Source organism: Dipodomys merriami, unplaced genomic scaffold (genome assembly GCF_024711535.1).
Source record: "Dipodomys merriami isolate MVZ:Mamm:240054 unplaced genomic scaffold, mDipMer1.0.p SCAF_2, whole genome shotgun sequence".
In the NCBI taxonomy this organism is placed as follows: domain Eukaryota; kingdom Metazoa; phylum Chordata; class Mammalia; order Rodentia; family Heteromyidae; genus Dipodomys; species Dipodomys merriami.
The window spans coordinates 15,992,340-16,007,755 of NW_027203381.1; the positions used below are offsets into that span (position 1 = coordinate 15,992,340).

Here is a 15,416-nt window from a genome sequence, read left to right on the forward strand (position 1 = left end):
CATTATATGCATCAAAGTTAGTTTTGAATAAATTTTCTTTTAAGAAATATTTATGTATTTGTATACATACACATTATATGTATACACATATGCTTTAAAATCAGTGTATGAGTATGTATGTGCGAGTGTATATTTTATCTGTGGATATATTTTTAATGAATTTACTTGGAAACTATAGCAATTTATTGAAGAGAAGATTCTCTTTGAAGCTGTGATGTCAGCCTCAAGGTCAAAATTGTCAACTTAAAATAAGATCTTATGATAACATAAACAACATCAAAACACAATCTGCCACAGAAAAATATTCAGCTACATCTCCTTACGTATTTCCAGTGTAAAAATGTTAGTATATTTTAACCTCTCAGTGAAACAAATGTCTATCAGCAACATTTTTTTCAGTTAAAAAAATCCCTCCTTTGAAATAAAAAGAAAACAAATTTGGGAGTGCAAAGAAAAAACTAGGAGGTAAATCACTTTGAAGCACATGGTAGTCTCAGTAGTACTTTAAAATTGAGGAATTCTTCTGTTTGGAAACAAAGAGAACTATAATATAAATTGTGTTTCTCCCAGAAATCTCTTCCAGGATTTATGGAAATGGTGAGCTTTTCCCTAGCCATATCTGACACTGTAATAAATAACTCACTATTTCAAGTTTTTTAATCAAACAATATCCATAGAATGTTAAGTAATCTGTGTTAGCGCATCAACTGTCAATTAAATTTTAAAAAAGCATTGGCCGAAGAAAAGTTTCTACAGAGAAAGTATAGTGTTTAATCTAGGCATGATTTAAAAAGGAATACCTAATAGATACATAGACTATATTAACACATAGACCATATGTATTCAGGTACATATATACACATATACATACAAACACACACACATACACACACACACACACACACACATATGTCAACACAAATATGTCAACACATTCGTGCAGTAGTCAATTGGCTAAATCAATTTTTTTTTCCAGAAAAAGCCTGTTATTCTCTTACCTGTCCAAGAACTACTGAACAAAATAGAGAGGAATAACTAATGTCTTATTTATCCAAAATGAAGATTATGTCAGATTAAATAAAATGGTGTCAGAATATGTATCTCTGGTAATTTCATAGCTAACAAGTTTCATTAAAAAGTAGGCTTCATTTATGGTTTTCTTTTTGTGTTGGTATCTGGATTGGAACTCAGACCTCATGCCCTTGCCTGTGTTTTTCACTTAATGAAATGGCTCCACTACTTGGACCACACTTCAGCAGTTTTGCTAGTTAGTTGAAGACAGATTTTAGGCACTGAGCTGCAATCCTCAGATCTCAGATGGGAGTAGATTACAGGTATGAGTTACCAGAACCTGGCTATACATATGATTTTCTTCTACAAAATCATTTGATGCTTTGTATCAAGCCAAATCAAATTTATTAACAGTCAGGGATTTGTGAAGTATGATAAATAAAGATATTTAGTCATACTTCTAGGCTTATAATTGAGAAACATTCCTTGTGATCAGTGTTCCTCAAACTTCAGTATTAGGTTCAATGAAAGATGCAAAAATCCTATTCGTTTTTGGCTAGGGCAGAGTGTTACACATATGGTTAATCAATGGGTAGTTTTATGTCATTGATGTATATGTTTAAAATCTTAGGGGAAAAATACTCACGATATTCACAACTACCATCTGTCTTCCAGGATGATGAATTAAGTTAGCATTGCTAGCACTATTAGTAATAAAAAGATTTTTATTTTTTCCCCCACACTGAGAAACTGTGTGAAATAGGTACTAGTCAGCTCATGGTGAGCTTTGGTTTGCAAAGCCAATGGCCAATGAAAGAACAATGAGGTTGCAAGTTAACTTTTAATGGTTCTTGGCAAGTTTCTCCCTAAAGTAAGGATAACAGTAGAATCACTCTCTCCTGATGACTTTCTAAGAGCAGACAAAGTGAACAAAACTTTTATCACTATTGAAGCTGATGAAGTTTTGAGAGAACGTTTGTAAAGTTAGACTGTTTCGTGGGGAGTGTGTGTGTGTGTGTGTGTGTGTGTGTGTGTGTGTGTGTGTGTGTTCCTTTTTAAGGATAACTATGGATGGCTCTCAGAATTCTAATTACAACTGTAGAAATTTTGAGGAATACATAGGTAAATATAGGTTTCTTGGTAGTTAATCTTTGTAATTCAAGTACATTTTTAAAGGGCTCCCAAAGCTAAGAGGCCGGAAGAAAGGACTTTTGGTTAGGAGAATGGAATAAATAAACATCTGGCACAATCCTTCACTCATTTTTTTTCCTTGAAAAGCCTCAATAAGCCACTATCAGCCATTACCTCCAGAATGAAATCCAGTGTTGGCATGTAAAGGGAAACGGAGTCACATTTTGGTAAATTCTATGTACTGAGGATAGCCAAAAAGAAACATGTTACAGGGGTACAGAAACCAATCATCTGAAATGAGTCTCAACTATTGTTTTTGTGTGTGTGAGCCAATCCTGGGGCTTGACTCAGGGCCTAGGCACTGTGCCTCAGCTTTAGTACACAAGAATAATGCTATACTACTAGAGCAACAGCTCCACTTCTGGCATTTCGGTATGTAATTGGAGATAAAAGTATCACCAATTTTTCTAGCCCAGACTGGCTTCGAACTGTGATCCTCATACCTTACCTTTGTGAGTATCTAGGATTAGAGGCATGAATCTAAACTATTTTATAACAGCTCATTACTGACACAGCAGAATAATTCACCAAGTCTAAAGCTTATGTATTTGTGGCATGGATTTGGGGGATATATTGGGTTTGGGTTTTGCTTTTTCAAATCACTTCATTTGGAATTATTTAGGGCTTTGTATTTGTCCCACGTTAGATCCTTCTTGGGAGATCAAATGCTGTTCTCAGATTTAAAAACTAATATAAGCCATAATCCTAACTCAGTAGGGATTATATCTTCAGGCAAACCCTCCTTCCTAACTTCAGATGCATACATTAACTGTTTGGGCAACACATCTACTTATATCCTTTCCAAAGCTACTGAGATCTCACAAAACCCTCAGATAATACAATCTCCCCTTGTGGAAGAACAGCCATTTTATCCCTCTAGTTTCTCAAACCTCCTTGTTCCAATGTGTTCTCTCTGAAATCTACCTACAAAATATAGGAAGGATGTTACCACTTCATCTTCAACACCCTGGTCCTAGCCGACATCTTCTCTGTTCTAGATTGTGGCCAGAGCTTCCCTGTGTTCACGCCTTCATTCTCTCATTCTAGTAAAAATGTAGCAGCCAGTTAGAGCATGTGTCTTCTCTCTTTTGGATTTTATTCTCAAACAAAGAAGAATCTAAAGTGCTCACAACCACCTACAAGTATCTACCTGATCTGCCTGTCACTCACACTCATAGTTCATCCCCAGCCAAGTCTCCACAGTTCCCTCTGCCCTGAACATCTTGTCATCTCACCATGATTTGGTCATAGCATTCATATGTCTGCCTGGTAAATGTTTGAACCAACTGTTGCTGGCTTCCTGGTGTCTGAGGCCTGAGACTTGCTTCTTCCAAGAATCCCCATCAATAAATTTCTGGCCTCCCTAAGGTGCTGTGAATACATCATTTTCCTACAAGGCCCAGTTGGAATATTCTATTAACATCAACTCTTGCCCTATTCCTTAGTTTGATCTATTTAAATCTTCTTTCTGTTTTTCCATTACACTCAAAATCTTTAATAAATCTATCAAGCAATTTAATGCCCATTATTTTTTTTCTTTTCTCTATGTTTCTAAAATGTTATTCCATCAGGGCAGAAACGTTAGTCTGTCTTGTTCACTGGTGTGTCTCAAGTAACTAGAATAGCACCAGACACAAACTAGGTGCCGAGGAAATGTATCTTTTACTAAATTGTATTGTCCTGGGGCTACTAAAGTAGGAGGGCTGGCCTTTTAGGTCCCACTAGCATATGAATGTTAGACCTCTTTGTACAACTACATGAAAGTAATAAAAAGTTTTAAAAAGTTAAACTCATTGAACTCAGAATAACTAGAATTACAGAATTTTGTACAAAGCAGCAATTGCATTATAGTTGTAAATTAGTGACTACATCTATAATGGCAGATCTAGCTACAGGTAGCTAGGAATTTATCCACAAGAAAAGACAATGGTTGACTGTGGAAAATGATCCCCTATCCTGTTGCTTTAGTCCTCACACCTAGATAGTCTCTACACTGTAGTGTAAAGGATCCAATTAAACAATAAATGCTCTAATGTTACTCACTCTAATTTAAAAAAAAAAATTACAGACTCACCGGGCGCCAGTGGCTCATGCCTGTAATCCTACCTTCACAGGAGGCTGAGAGCTGAGAATCACGGCTCAAAGCCAGCCCAGGCAGGAAAGTCCATGAGACTCTTATCTCCAATTAACCACCAGAAAACTGGAAGTGGTGCTGTGGCTTAATTGGAAGAGCATTTGCCTTGAGTTGGAGAGCTAAGGAACAGTGCCCAGGCCCAGAGTTTAAGCCCCACGACTGACAATAATAAAATAATAATAATAATAATAATAATAATAATAATAATAATAATAATAATAATAAATAGACTCTAAAATGACTGACCTGACCATAACAATGTCATTTTCCATTCTCTCTCTACCTCAGTTGCTTTTTTCCAGCTCACTCACCTCCATCAATGTTGGGTTTCTATTTTTCAAACATAGCAAGCAAGCTCCCACATCAGGGAATTTGAACTTGTTTGTTCTGCCTGGAGAATCCTCTCTCCAGAAATCTTCAGGGCTTGCACCTTTCTACCTCAAGACCTCCACTCCTGGTCACTTCTCAGCAATGACATCAACGACGGCAGTATTTAAAGCAGAATTTCCCCTTTTCCCCATATTCTGACCTGTGATCTGTTTTCTTCTTCTTTCTCCATGAAGTCAGAGAATGTGTCTGTCATGTTCTGAGTTATATTCTCAGAATCTAAACAGAATGTGGGGCAAAGTATACGATCAATAATTTCTGGTAAATGAATGAGTGTGTTTCTGTGTTTCTGGTGTGTGTGTGTGTGTGTGTGTGTGTGTGTGTGTGTGTGTGTGTGTGTGTGTGTGTGTGTGTGTGTGTGTGTGACTGCACTTCCCATACTTGCTTAGAAAATTGTCATTTTATCTTCTACGAAGTACATCTTGAGATGTGAGTGGTTCCATCACACTATGGAACTGTGAGAGGAAAATTGCCTTTTTATTTCTGAGCTCAGCCCTTCTACTTGCCAAGTGAATCAATAATATAAAAGATTTATACTGTCCCTTCTCTCTGGGGGCATTTCACAGATTTACAGATATGTACAATGTTGGCAATTAGAGGCTTCACGGATGTTCCATGATAATGCCTTCACTTCGGAGATAATGAGTAAATAATAGATCTAAAGCCAATTATCAAGTTCTACAAGCACAACAACTAGAAATCAGGTGCTCCTCCTAGTGCCAATCTTACTACAACTCATTCGTGGAACTATTACTGCACAAAAGAAAATTCAGAAAGCACACTGAGTATCAGACTTCTATGGTGTCTACTACTTGATGGGGCAAAAGAAAAGTGGGCCCTCACTAAGTGCCAGTGGCTCATGCTTATAATCCTTGCTACTTAGGAGGCTGAGGTCTGAGGATTGCAGTTCAAAGCCAGTCTGGACAGTGGTGTCCTTGAGACTCTTATCTCTAATAAACTACCTAAAAAGCCAGAAAAGCCAGCCAGAAGTGGAGCTGTTGTCCAAGTGATAGAGCACTAGCCTTGAGAAGAAGCTCAGGGACAGCAGCCAGACACTGAGTTCAAGCCCCAGCACTAGCAAGCAAAAAAAAACAAAAAACAACAAATGGGAAGGGATGGGAAGGGAAAACAAATGTACTCATTATCTTGCCCATGTAATTGTAACCCCTCTGTACGGTATTTTCACAATAAAAATCACATAAATAAAAAATTCAATAAAAAATAAATAAAAGTGGGCCCAAATGTAATATTATGCTTTTGGCTTGTAGAAAGTTCTTCCCTGCATTTCTCAGTAAATTATTTCTCAGTCCAAATGAGATATGTTTAAAGTAGTCAAACGGGTTTTACCCAGCATAATGATTTTGTTCATTATATGAGCAAATGGACTCATATTTCAATACCCGCCAAAAAGATGGCTAAAATCAAAGCTGTCCTTGTCCTATTTGGTAGTTTACCTTTTGTAAAACTTTCCCTGTGAACTTGGTATAAAAGAAAATTTGTTTAACTCAGAAATTACTTGTTGTATGACCTCATGAAGTTTTATACCTCCTGTTGATGCCTGGATTTTGATATCTGCTTGAACACAGCATTAGCACACTGACCACAGGAACTATTTAACAGACAAGAACACAAGATGCTCAGTAGTCACATTAAATAATTACAACTCCTGGGAGGTGAATTTGTGATGACAAGAAAGGTCCTGATTATGGCCAAAATCTTTTCACTTCCTAATTCATAATGGCAATGTAGACTATCAAAGATTTTAGGCAAGAAGAATGATCACAGCTTTGCTACTGAAGATGGAGATATTATGTGTTTTTAAAAAACAATCTCAGCAATTGGATCACTTTTGTTGAATCTATTATTCCTATGTCTTTAATGCTTCCTATAATGAACTTTCTTTATACAAGAAGGATAAGTATCATTTGGTGGCATGCCGTAGAGCAGTAACAAAAATAGTGGATGATACAATCAGAACCTAAATGATCTCAATAGTCTGGAATCATGCTCAATAGTCTGGAATCATGGGACAAATCTTCAAAAATGATTCTTAGTTTTGATCAATATAACATCTTATATCTGTCAACAACAATCTTGAAAATCCCTCAGCAGAATAAAGCCTCAGGATTGCTTTTGACCAAGTATAGATTATGAACTGAACAGAGATGTGGCTGTCAAGTCAAAGTATTCAAGGAATTTTAGTGCAGGTAATAAAGAAGGGAGCTCTTTCTACAACTAGATCAGACCAGAGCTGGCTCATGCATTGCCTGCCTAATTTGCGGGGCACTGCAAAACAAAAACCTTATTTGAAAACTGGTCTGAACTTATAGTTGATGATACCAGATCATAGAAAAAACACACAGAGCCCTGCTAAGGTGGCAACTTGTGAGATTGCACAGGTCACAAGCCCATGAACTCAGTCCTGATGTCACCTACACAGCCAAAGCATCTGTTTCCTTAGAAACCTCCATAGTAAAACCAGACAAGAATCAGGAGCACATGCTTGTGTTCCAGCCAGGTCATGAGAAACTACAGATTGTTTTGAAAGAAGATTTTGTTGGAGGTGCAATAGGTGACACTATATTGATATTGTATCCATTTGAACTTAACTTATTTTTTCCCCATGGTTCCAAATTAATAGAATTGATTCCAATGGTAGAGAAACTATATGAATATATTTGTAATGAATGCTGGCATGTTTGATCAAGCCTACTCAAGAGTTTGGGCTGCTTATACAAATAATGATTTTATGGTCTCTAGAGGCATTCAAACATACTTTTCAAATTCACAAATAAATGCTAACCTTGCTGCATGGAAATCATCTGAAGCCTTTTTTGAAATGCTATTCCCTGCCTCTCTCCCTAGAGGTGTGGCTCAATCATTTGTAGTTATTAAAGTCTGTAATTAGAAAACTCTGCTTTTGTTAGGAACCTCTGATCTAGAAGACATTTAAATATCAAAAGGACTATAGAAGTCAAGGTCTTTGAAAGACCTTCTAAACTCAATGGCCTTCTCCAGGCTGAGTGGTTCCTCCTTGTGGGTCCTATATGGGTATGCTAGACTATCTGTGATGTAAAAATACTGATGTGTTTTATTGTAATTTTATTGTAATTCATACATCTAAACCAATCCTGGTTTAGTTATGTCACCATCATTTCAAATAAATATCCACCAAAGAAGGTAAATGTGTTTCACTATAAAATACATATGTAGGAGATTATTTTGAAGACAACTCCTTAAAAAAGAAAATGCACATCTTCATAAAGAAAAAAAAGCAAAAGAATGATTACATCACTTCACCCCAAATTTATAATATTGCCTTCTCACCACTAAAGGGAAGACTCCAAAATGGTATGACCAACAAAATTATTATGAATGGTGCTTCTAAAAATGGCACTACTTGATTTAAAATCCTGGCACATTTTGTGAAGATACAACTAACATGAAGAGAAAATACCAATACACTGTTGCACTTTTCAGAGATGTGAGGCTAATTCATTCTACACAACTTGCATACTAATTAGTTTTGGACTTTGCTTTTCTCCAGGAGGCAGAGGACCTGGGATAACAGGGATACACATCTAAAGTGGGAAATGCCAGGACCTCACCTGCTTGCTAGTGAAGATTTGGGGGTGCTTTGGATGAAGTAGGAAGGATGTGGTTGTTTGGGAAAGTAGGATGCTTTTAGGGGTGTGAAGGATTCAGAGTGCTAGAGAAAAGCAAAGTTCTCCCAGGCAGAAAAGCAGGGCTCATTTTCCAATGGAGGCACAAAGACAACTAATAGGATCTCTGCTCTCACAACTTCTGTAATGACTTCCCCAAACCATTCTTACATGACAAATAGCATTTCAGAGCGTCTTGGCAGAAAAACAGATGATCTGTGCCAGAATGAATAGGAAAAAGCTGGTTTTCTATTCTCTTGTAGTACAGGGAATAGGAATCATCTACATACTAGGAGTAAACACTTTGAAATGGTAGCTTCAAATAGTATATTCAGTAAATGATTTCAGGGTAGTCACAAGATAAAAACAAGGCCATAACCAACATGTTTTATTATTCAAGTGCTTTTGAAAATCAAAAGGTTAAAATTCAAGGACGGCTTTTGAAAATCTCCGGAGCAAAAGTTACTTGAAACTTTGATTCAGCTTAAGGATTGTCCTTAGTTGTGTTGCCTGCCTTCCCTTTCCCCTCCCCCTCCTCCTCCCTCTTCCCCTAGTGGAAAACTTCCTAAATGACATCTTGTCAAAGTTTTCTCAATACTTTGGCCCCTGGGCCTGCTTTCAAAAACACGTATGTCACATGACCATGAGACTACTCTGTTTCAGACTTCTATAGAAACCATCGAAGGGAACATTGATTTTCCTTCTTAGGTACATAGGACAGCTTGGAGCTTGTTCTATTTACACATAAGTTTTCTTTAAAAAAAAAAAAAAACCGAAGCAATCCTATTTTTCCTCAGTCTGGATTTAGTTGTGGCAATTTTAACCCTAAATTACCAGCGTTGTACTGTTTGTATCCATGATCACCAACTTAAAAAAATGAACAGATAATTTCCATCGTAGATTGTAATGATACATTCTAACTTCACAAATCAACAGTATCCCCAAAATGCCAAGAAGGTGGCAGTTCTTTATCCCAATTTCTACATGTCAGATGTAGGTTTTTGTGTAAGATATCATATTTAGAAATAATATGTAGCTTTCTTTGTAATAATAATAATAATAAAGATCTCCTACAGCAAGTGTGGAGGTATTATATGCCTATTAAAATTTATAAAAACTGTATTAGATCTGTTCCCCCTTTACTAATAAATCAAGAGATAATAGAGTACACGGATCATATCACACAGTGGGTGTGTTAAAGCGAAGATGGACCCCTAAGATGGCTGAGTATGTTCTCTTTACATTATCATCCTTCCTCTCTAGAGAGTGATTTTTTCATAGAAATTTAACATAATAACTTGCTTATTCAAGCAACTTCATTTAATTGAATAAAAAGTAAACAAAATGTTTCAGGTTTTGTGTCCTCTTTTAGTTTTTAAGTTACTGATCTTTTTAACTTACTGATCTTTACCAAGCAATCATTAACTGTTGGGATATCAGAATAGAGATATTCATCCTCCTTGAGCCAAGAGGTTGAGGAATGCCTCAAGCCATAAGTACCTGGGTACTAAGAACAAATCTTCAACTGAGATGAAGGGTTTCATCATCTCTAAAATTGCAGCAGCTCTAGGAGATTAAGCTCTTAGCTTTATTTTCTCCTTCATTGTTCAGGCATTAAAAAGGTTCTTTAAGGTATTTTCCCTTCAAGACTAATAGTTTTGAAGTACAAATACACACCCGAGAATGGCTATGAACATAGCTTGAAAGCAATCACAATGTTTCTCCTAACTTTGCACCAGTGGATTCTACCAACACTCTAGGATGGATAACCGGGACCCACGATTCAGACAGCTTTTCTCCAACATTTCTTGTGAATGTTCAGAATAAATAGACCACTTTAGGATTTTTCTATCTGTTGCTCTTTCCAGTTTTAAAGTGAGTCTGCCATCCCTCACAGATATGAGAACAAAAGAGACAGAAAAACATCCCAGTGTTTTTTTGTTATTTTTTTCTTAGAGAATAGAATGGGAGTAAAGAAAGGACTTTTTCACTTTACCCATTATTGAAACTGGGTGTATTCCTCATCCAAATGAACAAGTGACTCACTTTGCAGAATGTCAAAACCATCTTGAGGGGGAAAAAAAAAAGTAAGCCAGAGAGATGCATTTACAAGGAAGGTATCAATTGGCCAGAGATTTTTGGCTTATTTTTCCAAAGACAATCTGCTCATGATTTTTCTAAAACTTCCCTTCTTAGTTTGAGCAAGAATGGCACCTTAATCCACTGCCGTTTCCCTTTGCTTGTCAAATGTGGCACTTCCTGAATATAAACGTCTCTGTTGCTTGATCCCTCTTTAATACAGCCTTTTTCCAGAATCTGTTCACAATCTGTTCTCTTACTTGTGCTCCTCTCTGTCAATACAGATCACATGTAGAAAAATCTCACATTTGTAAAGAACAATCAGATTGTGACCTCTGAATTTTCCTGCTTACACCATTGATAAAAAAAAACCATTTTAATTTAATTTTTAAATTTGTTTTTAAATTAAAAAAGAAGGAAAAACTCAGAAAAAAACATGTTTTCTTAAATGTTACTATTACAAAAAAAAAAAAAGAGAAAAACCTTGTGAAACAGACAGGTTCAATACATTGTTTACCTTACTAAGTAAAATGGAAGATAAGCTCAAGATAAAATAGCGTGTGTGGAAGGAGGAGTATGGTGTCATTACTAGGGCTTGAACTCTTGGCCTAGGCACTGGCTCTCAGAATTTTGCTCAAGGCTGGTACTCTACAACTTGATCCACAGCTCTGCCTCCAGCCTTTCAGTGGTTAATTGAAGATAATTGAAGTCTCCCAGAATTTCTTACCCATTCTGGCTTCATACAATGATCCTCAGATCTCAGCATTCTGAGCAGCTAGGATTACTGGTGTGTGCCACTGATGTTCCTTGGGTAAAATAGAATAACTTTGAACATTTAAGGCATTCTTCAATTCTAGAAAAAGACCTTTCCTTTTCAAAGAAACTGTTCAGAAAATGGAGAATATTGGGCCAAGTATCTTGGACCAGAGGGCACACTATAAATATGTTGCTTAAAAATATTTTGGCATAGCCGGGCGCTGGTGGCTCACGCCTGTAATCCTAGCTACTCAGGAGGCTGAGATCTGAGGATCATGGTTCAAAGCCAGCCTGGGCAGGAGAGACCGTGAGACTCCTGTCTCCAATAAAAACCACCAGAAAACCGGAAGTGGCGCTGTAGCTCAAGTGGTAGAGTGCTCGCCTTGAGCTGAAGAGCTAAGGGACAGCACCCAGGCCCAGAGTTCAAGCCCCACAACCAACAAAAAAAAAAAAAAAAATTTGGCACATCTTTTCAGTACGTAAGATAAAAACACCCTCAACTGAAGGATAACATCTTTACCCACAAATTCATGCAGGGGTTTATTTTTGTTTAATGTCACTTGCATTTAAAAACAAAGAGCCAGGTGCTAATGGCTTATGGCTATAATCCTAGGTATCTTTGAGGCTGAGACCCAGAGGATCTAGGTTCAATGTCAGCATGGACCAAAAAACCCTCATGAGACTTTGTTTCCAAAATAACAAAAAGCAGGGCAAGGGGTATGTATATGTCTCTTATGATAGAACACCAGTCAAACAGTGAAACCTGCAAGTACAAGGCCTTGAGTTGAAATGTGCCACCAAAAAGAAGAACATTGGAAAAGTCCCAAGTTCTAATGAATCTTAGCTTTTCTTTTTGGGGTTCATAATCTTGAAAAATTCTACTGCTTAAGCATCTCACTAATCTCCCTGTAATGGCTTTGATGATTCATTGGTGCTCTAGCAAACCCTATACCGCATTAAACATCCACATACATAGATCTTAGTCAGATTCTTTGTGGATGACTTCCCTTGAATCCATCAACATACAGGAAAAAAAAAAGAATGAAATGCAGATCTCCACTAACCACTCCACAGCTTGAATACTGAACACCAGCATTTTTACCTGGGGTAAAAATGAAATTCAATGAGGCTGAACTTTAAAATGATTTTATTAAAACTTTGGGTCAGAACTTCCACAGCTTCTACCTGAGGGAGTGTCTGACGGGTATGAGGCATTTCATCCCCTTTCCTGCTCAGCTGAAAGAAGCAGGGTTTGAATCTGGAGCTTGGAGAAATATTATTTTCACATATTTCCAATACTCGTCTATTTATACTCTGAAAGGGATGATGGCTAAGCAAAAATGCTTCAGTTCAACTAGTTAGTTTTCTCTGAATTATAAAGAGACTTCTCAATTGCACCCTAAACCTAGGTAGATTATTTAGGTCACCAGCTGGATGGAGATCTTCGGAATGATACCAGCAGGAGGGATGGTAATGGGTATCTCTTACATTCTACTGTTAGCACCTCTCCCAGCCTAAAGAGGCTGCAAGAAACACTGTGTCCTAGGGATGTGGCCTGTCGGAACAATCTTAAAACATAGGACTTTCTCGTGCAGAGTCATAATTGTATAAAACCAGGTCTGAGTTAGTGTTTAATGCTTTCATGGAACACTAACTCAGATTAACATCCTCTGAGAACCTGCTCACAAAGACTTCAGAGGATTTCCTCCAAGCCAGGTCCTTCCGTGGACACGTTGGGTAGATTTATTACAAATATAAATAAAGAGACTCCACAGCTCCATGATGAATGGAAACTGAGACACGATTTTGGGAATAGACGGAAGATGGTAATGTTGTAAGGCATCTCAGTGGTGAGAAACAGAACCCACATTTTGAGAGGTCGAGCCGGTGACTGCGGGTACACCGCTGTCACAAACACCTGCAGGCCCTCGAGTACACTTAACACTGTCAGAAAACTGAGCCATGAGAGCAGGAGAGGAAAGAAAGAGCAGTTAAACAACACTAACAAACCAGATCAACCCCAATGGAGAGCTGAAGTAGGCCGCTATGGTGACCGGAGGACAGCCAGGAGACAGGACGAGGACCATGAGGTATGGCACAATGGCGTCTGAGCTCATAAGGGCACAAATAGTGTCAGTCACAGCAAACTTGGGAGTCTCCTACGTTCAAGGCATAGGGCGGATAGGTACCCATCCTCCCAGCCCCCACCCTGCCTGGAGGAATTCAGGCATGCCCATCACCTAGGAAGTGGGACTTCACCTTCCTCCATCTTGAAGACAGGATGGCACCAGTTAAACTGAATTTCCTATCCACCAAGATGGTGCCAGCTAGATCCAGCACCCCCATTTCAGTAACAAGTCTCCCATTCCCAATTAGTTGAGCTATTTATTAACTTTGATAGTGTTGACGATTTCAGGATTTCATGTGCTTATCATTCATGTGTGAAACTGCTCAAATCACTCTTCTTGAGTGATTTTTAGCTATTCTAAGCATTGGGCATCTTGTAGTAAAAAGAAAGTAAACAAGAATAATCACAACCCAGACGTAGATCTTACATTCTTGTGATGGGGAATGTCAGTAAAGATGCACAAAAGGCAAACGGATGCATAAATGAGCCTGTAAAAGATTTTGGTAAACAGGCAGCAACCCACCAAGTCAAAGGTTTCTGAAAAGTTGAATAAATCAGGATTGAAACAGGCATCTGGTGTCTGGAGGTCACTGAGGACTTTCACAAGACTGGTCTCAAAGGAAGGAAGAAAGAATAGCCTCATAGAAATGGACTGTAACAGAATGAAAATGATGGGGAAGAGACACAGGATGGAAGGACAGCTGAGAAATTCAGTTTAAAAAGGAAATAACAAAAAAAATTCAAAAAATAATGGAACCATTCTTGGAAGGCATATGCAGTCAAGAATGAAAGCCATTCCAATGTTTTAGAATGATAGAAATTATCAGTCTAAAGGAGAGGAAGGAGCCTCATTTGGTCAGAGGAGAAAGGAAGTAATGAACATGTAGAAGGATTCGTAAGATATACACAGGGAGGAGCCAATAAGAGGGAAGTGGGGAGGGGCTACCACAAAATAGGAGGGAAGCTGAGAGGCAGATAGATTGGCCTATAACAGCTAAAAGTCCTGAGATAATAAATACTGCTTTTAAAACTAAATACAATCTCTTATATTTTATCTAAGCCATAAAATAAATGCACTAATCTGAGTATAGGAAGACACTTATCCTGACTGGTCCTGGGATGCCAGGAGAAATTTGTTTAAAGGAAGAAATTGCATTGGCAATATTTTGAAATCTGCATTGCCTTTATCATACAGTTTAAATGCTGCCTCATTTTACCTGACTACAAAATCAGAATTTATATGGGTGTGATTGACCAGAAACAAACAAATAAATAAGCCATTTCTTGTTTATCATTACTCCTAGTTTTCTTTATACCTGTGTGTGGTTAAACAGGTTACTGCTTCTCACCCTGCTTCAGTTTCCCCTGAGAGTAGAAATAATGCTTAGCTAATAGGATATGCAAAACTATTCAAATGACCTTGTGAGATGTATAGAAAAGACTTGGTACAACCAAGTGCTCAAAAATTATCAATAACTAATTTTATTATTATTATTACTACCCAGTAGTTGGTTGCTTTATTTTGCTATTTCTGTTATAAGTGGGTGCTATTTGTGCTCCAATAAAGATGTTTTCTGCTGTAAATGTATAAATGCCATGGCTTTTGGAAATATTCTATTTCTGAGATTATCACTGTGAGACTCAAGTTGAAAAATTCTTACATAAATTCATCAGACATTATCAAAGTCTCCCATATGATATTTTCATAACTTACCCTCCTAGATTCTAGAAAATACAGTTTAATGATCTAGTAATGAATCATTATTGTATTTGCTTTATTGATACCTTCTTGTTACTCAACTTAAGGGAAACATTCATTGGATAGCGTGAAATATAAGCATTCTATTTTATAAGCTTGACAATTTCTGTGTTGGTCAGCTTAGCCTGAATAACAAAATAATCATAGACTGCTTGACCTAAACAACAATACAACATAATATCCTCACACCTCTGGAAACTACAAGTCCAAAATCAAAGGTGAGAGTTACTTGGTTCTGGATAAGGGCTCCTTTCTTCCCTTGCTGATAGCTACCCCCTCACTGTGTCCTTAGAGACTATCCTTACCCAA

General features: G+C 37.5%; 1 protein-coding gene across 2 annotated transcripts in view; it reads right to left on the reverse strand.

The window, feature by feature from the left end:
- Dcc (DCC netrin 1 receptor) overlaps positions 1 to 15,416 on the reverse strand; it is a 1,013,564-nt gene that overhangs the window by 585,585 nt on the left and 412,563 nt on the right. The gene's annotated exons all lie outside the window — the stretch shown is intronic.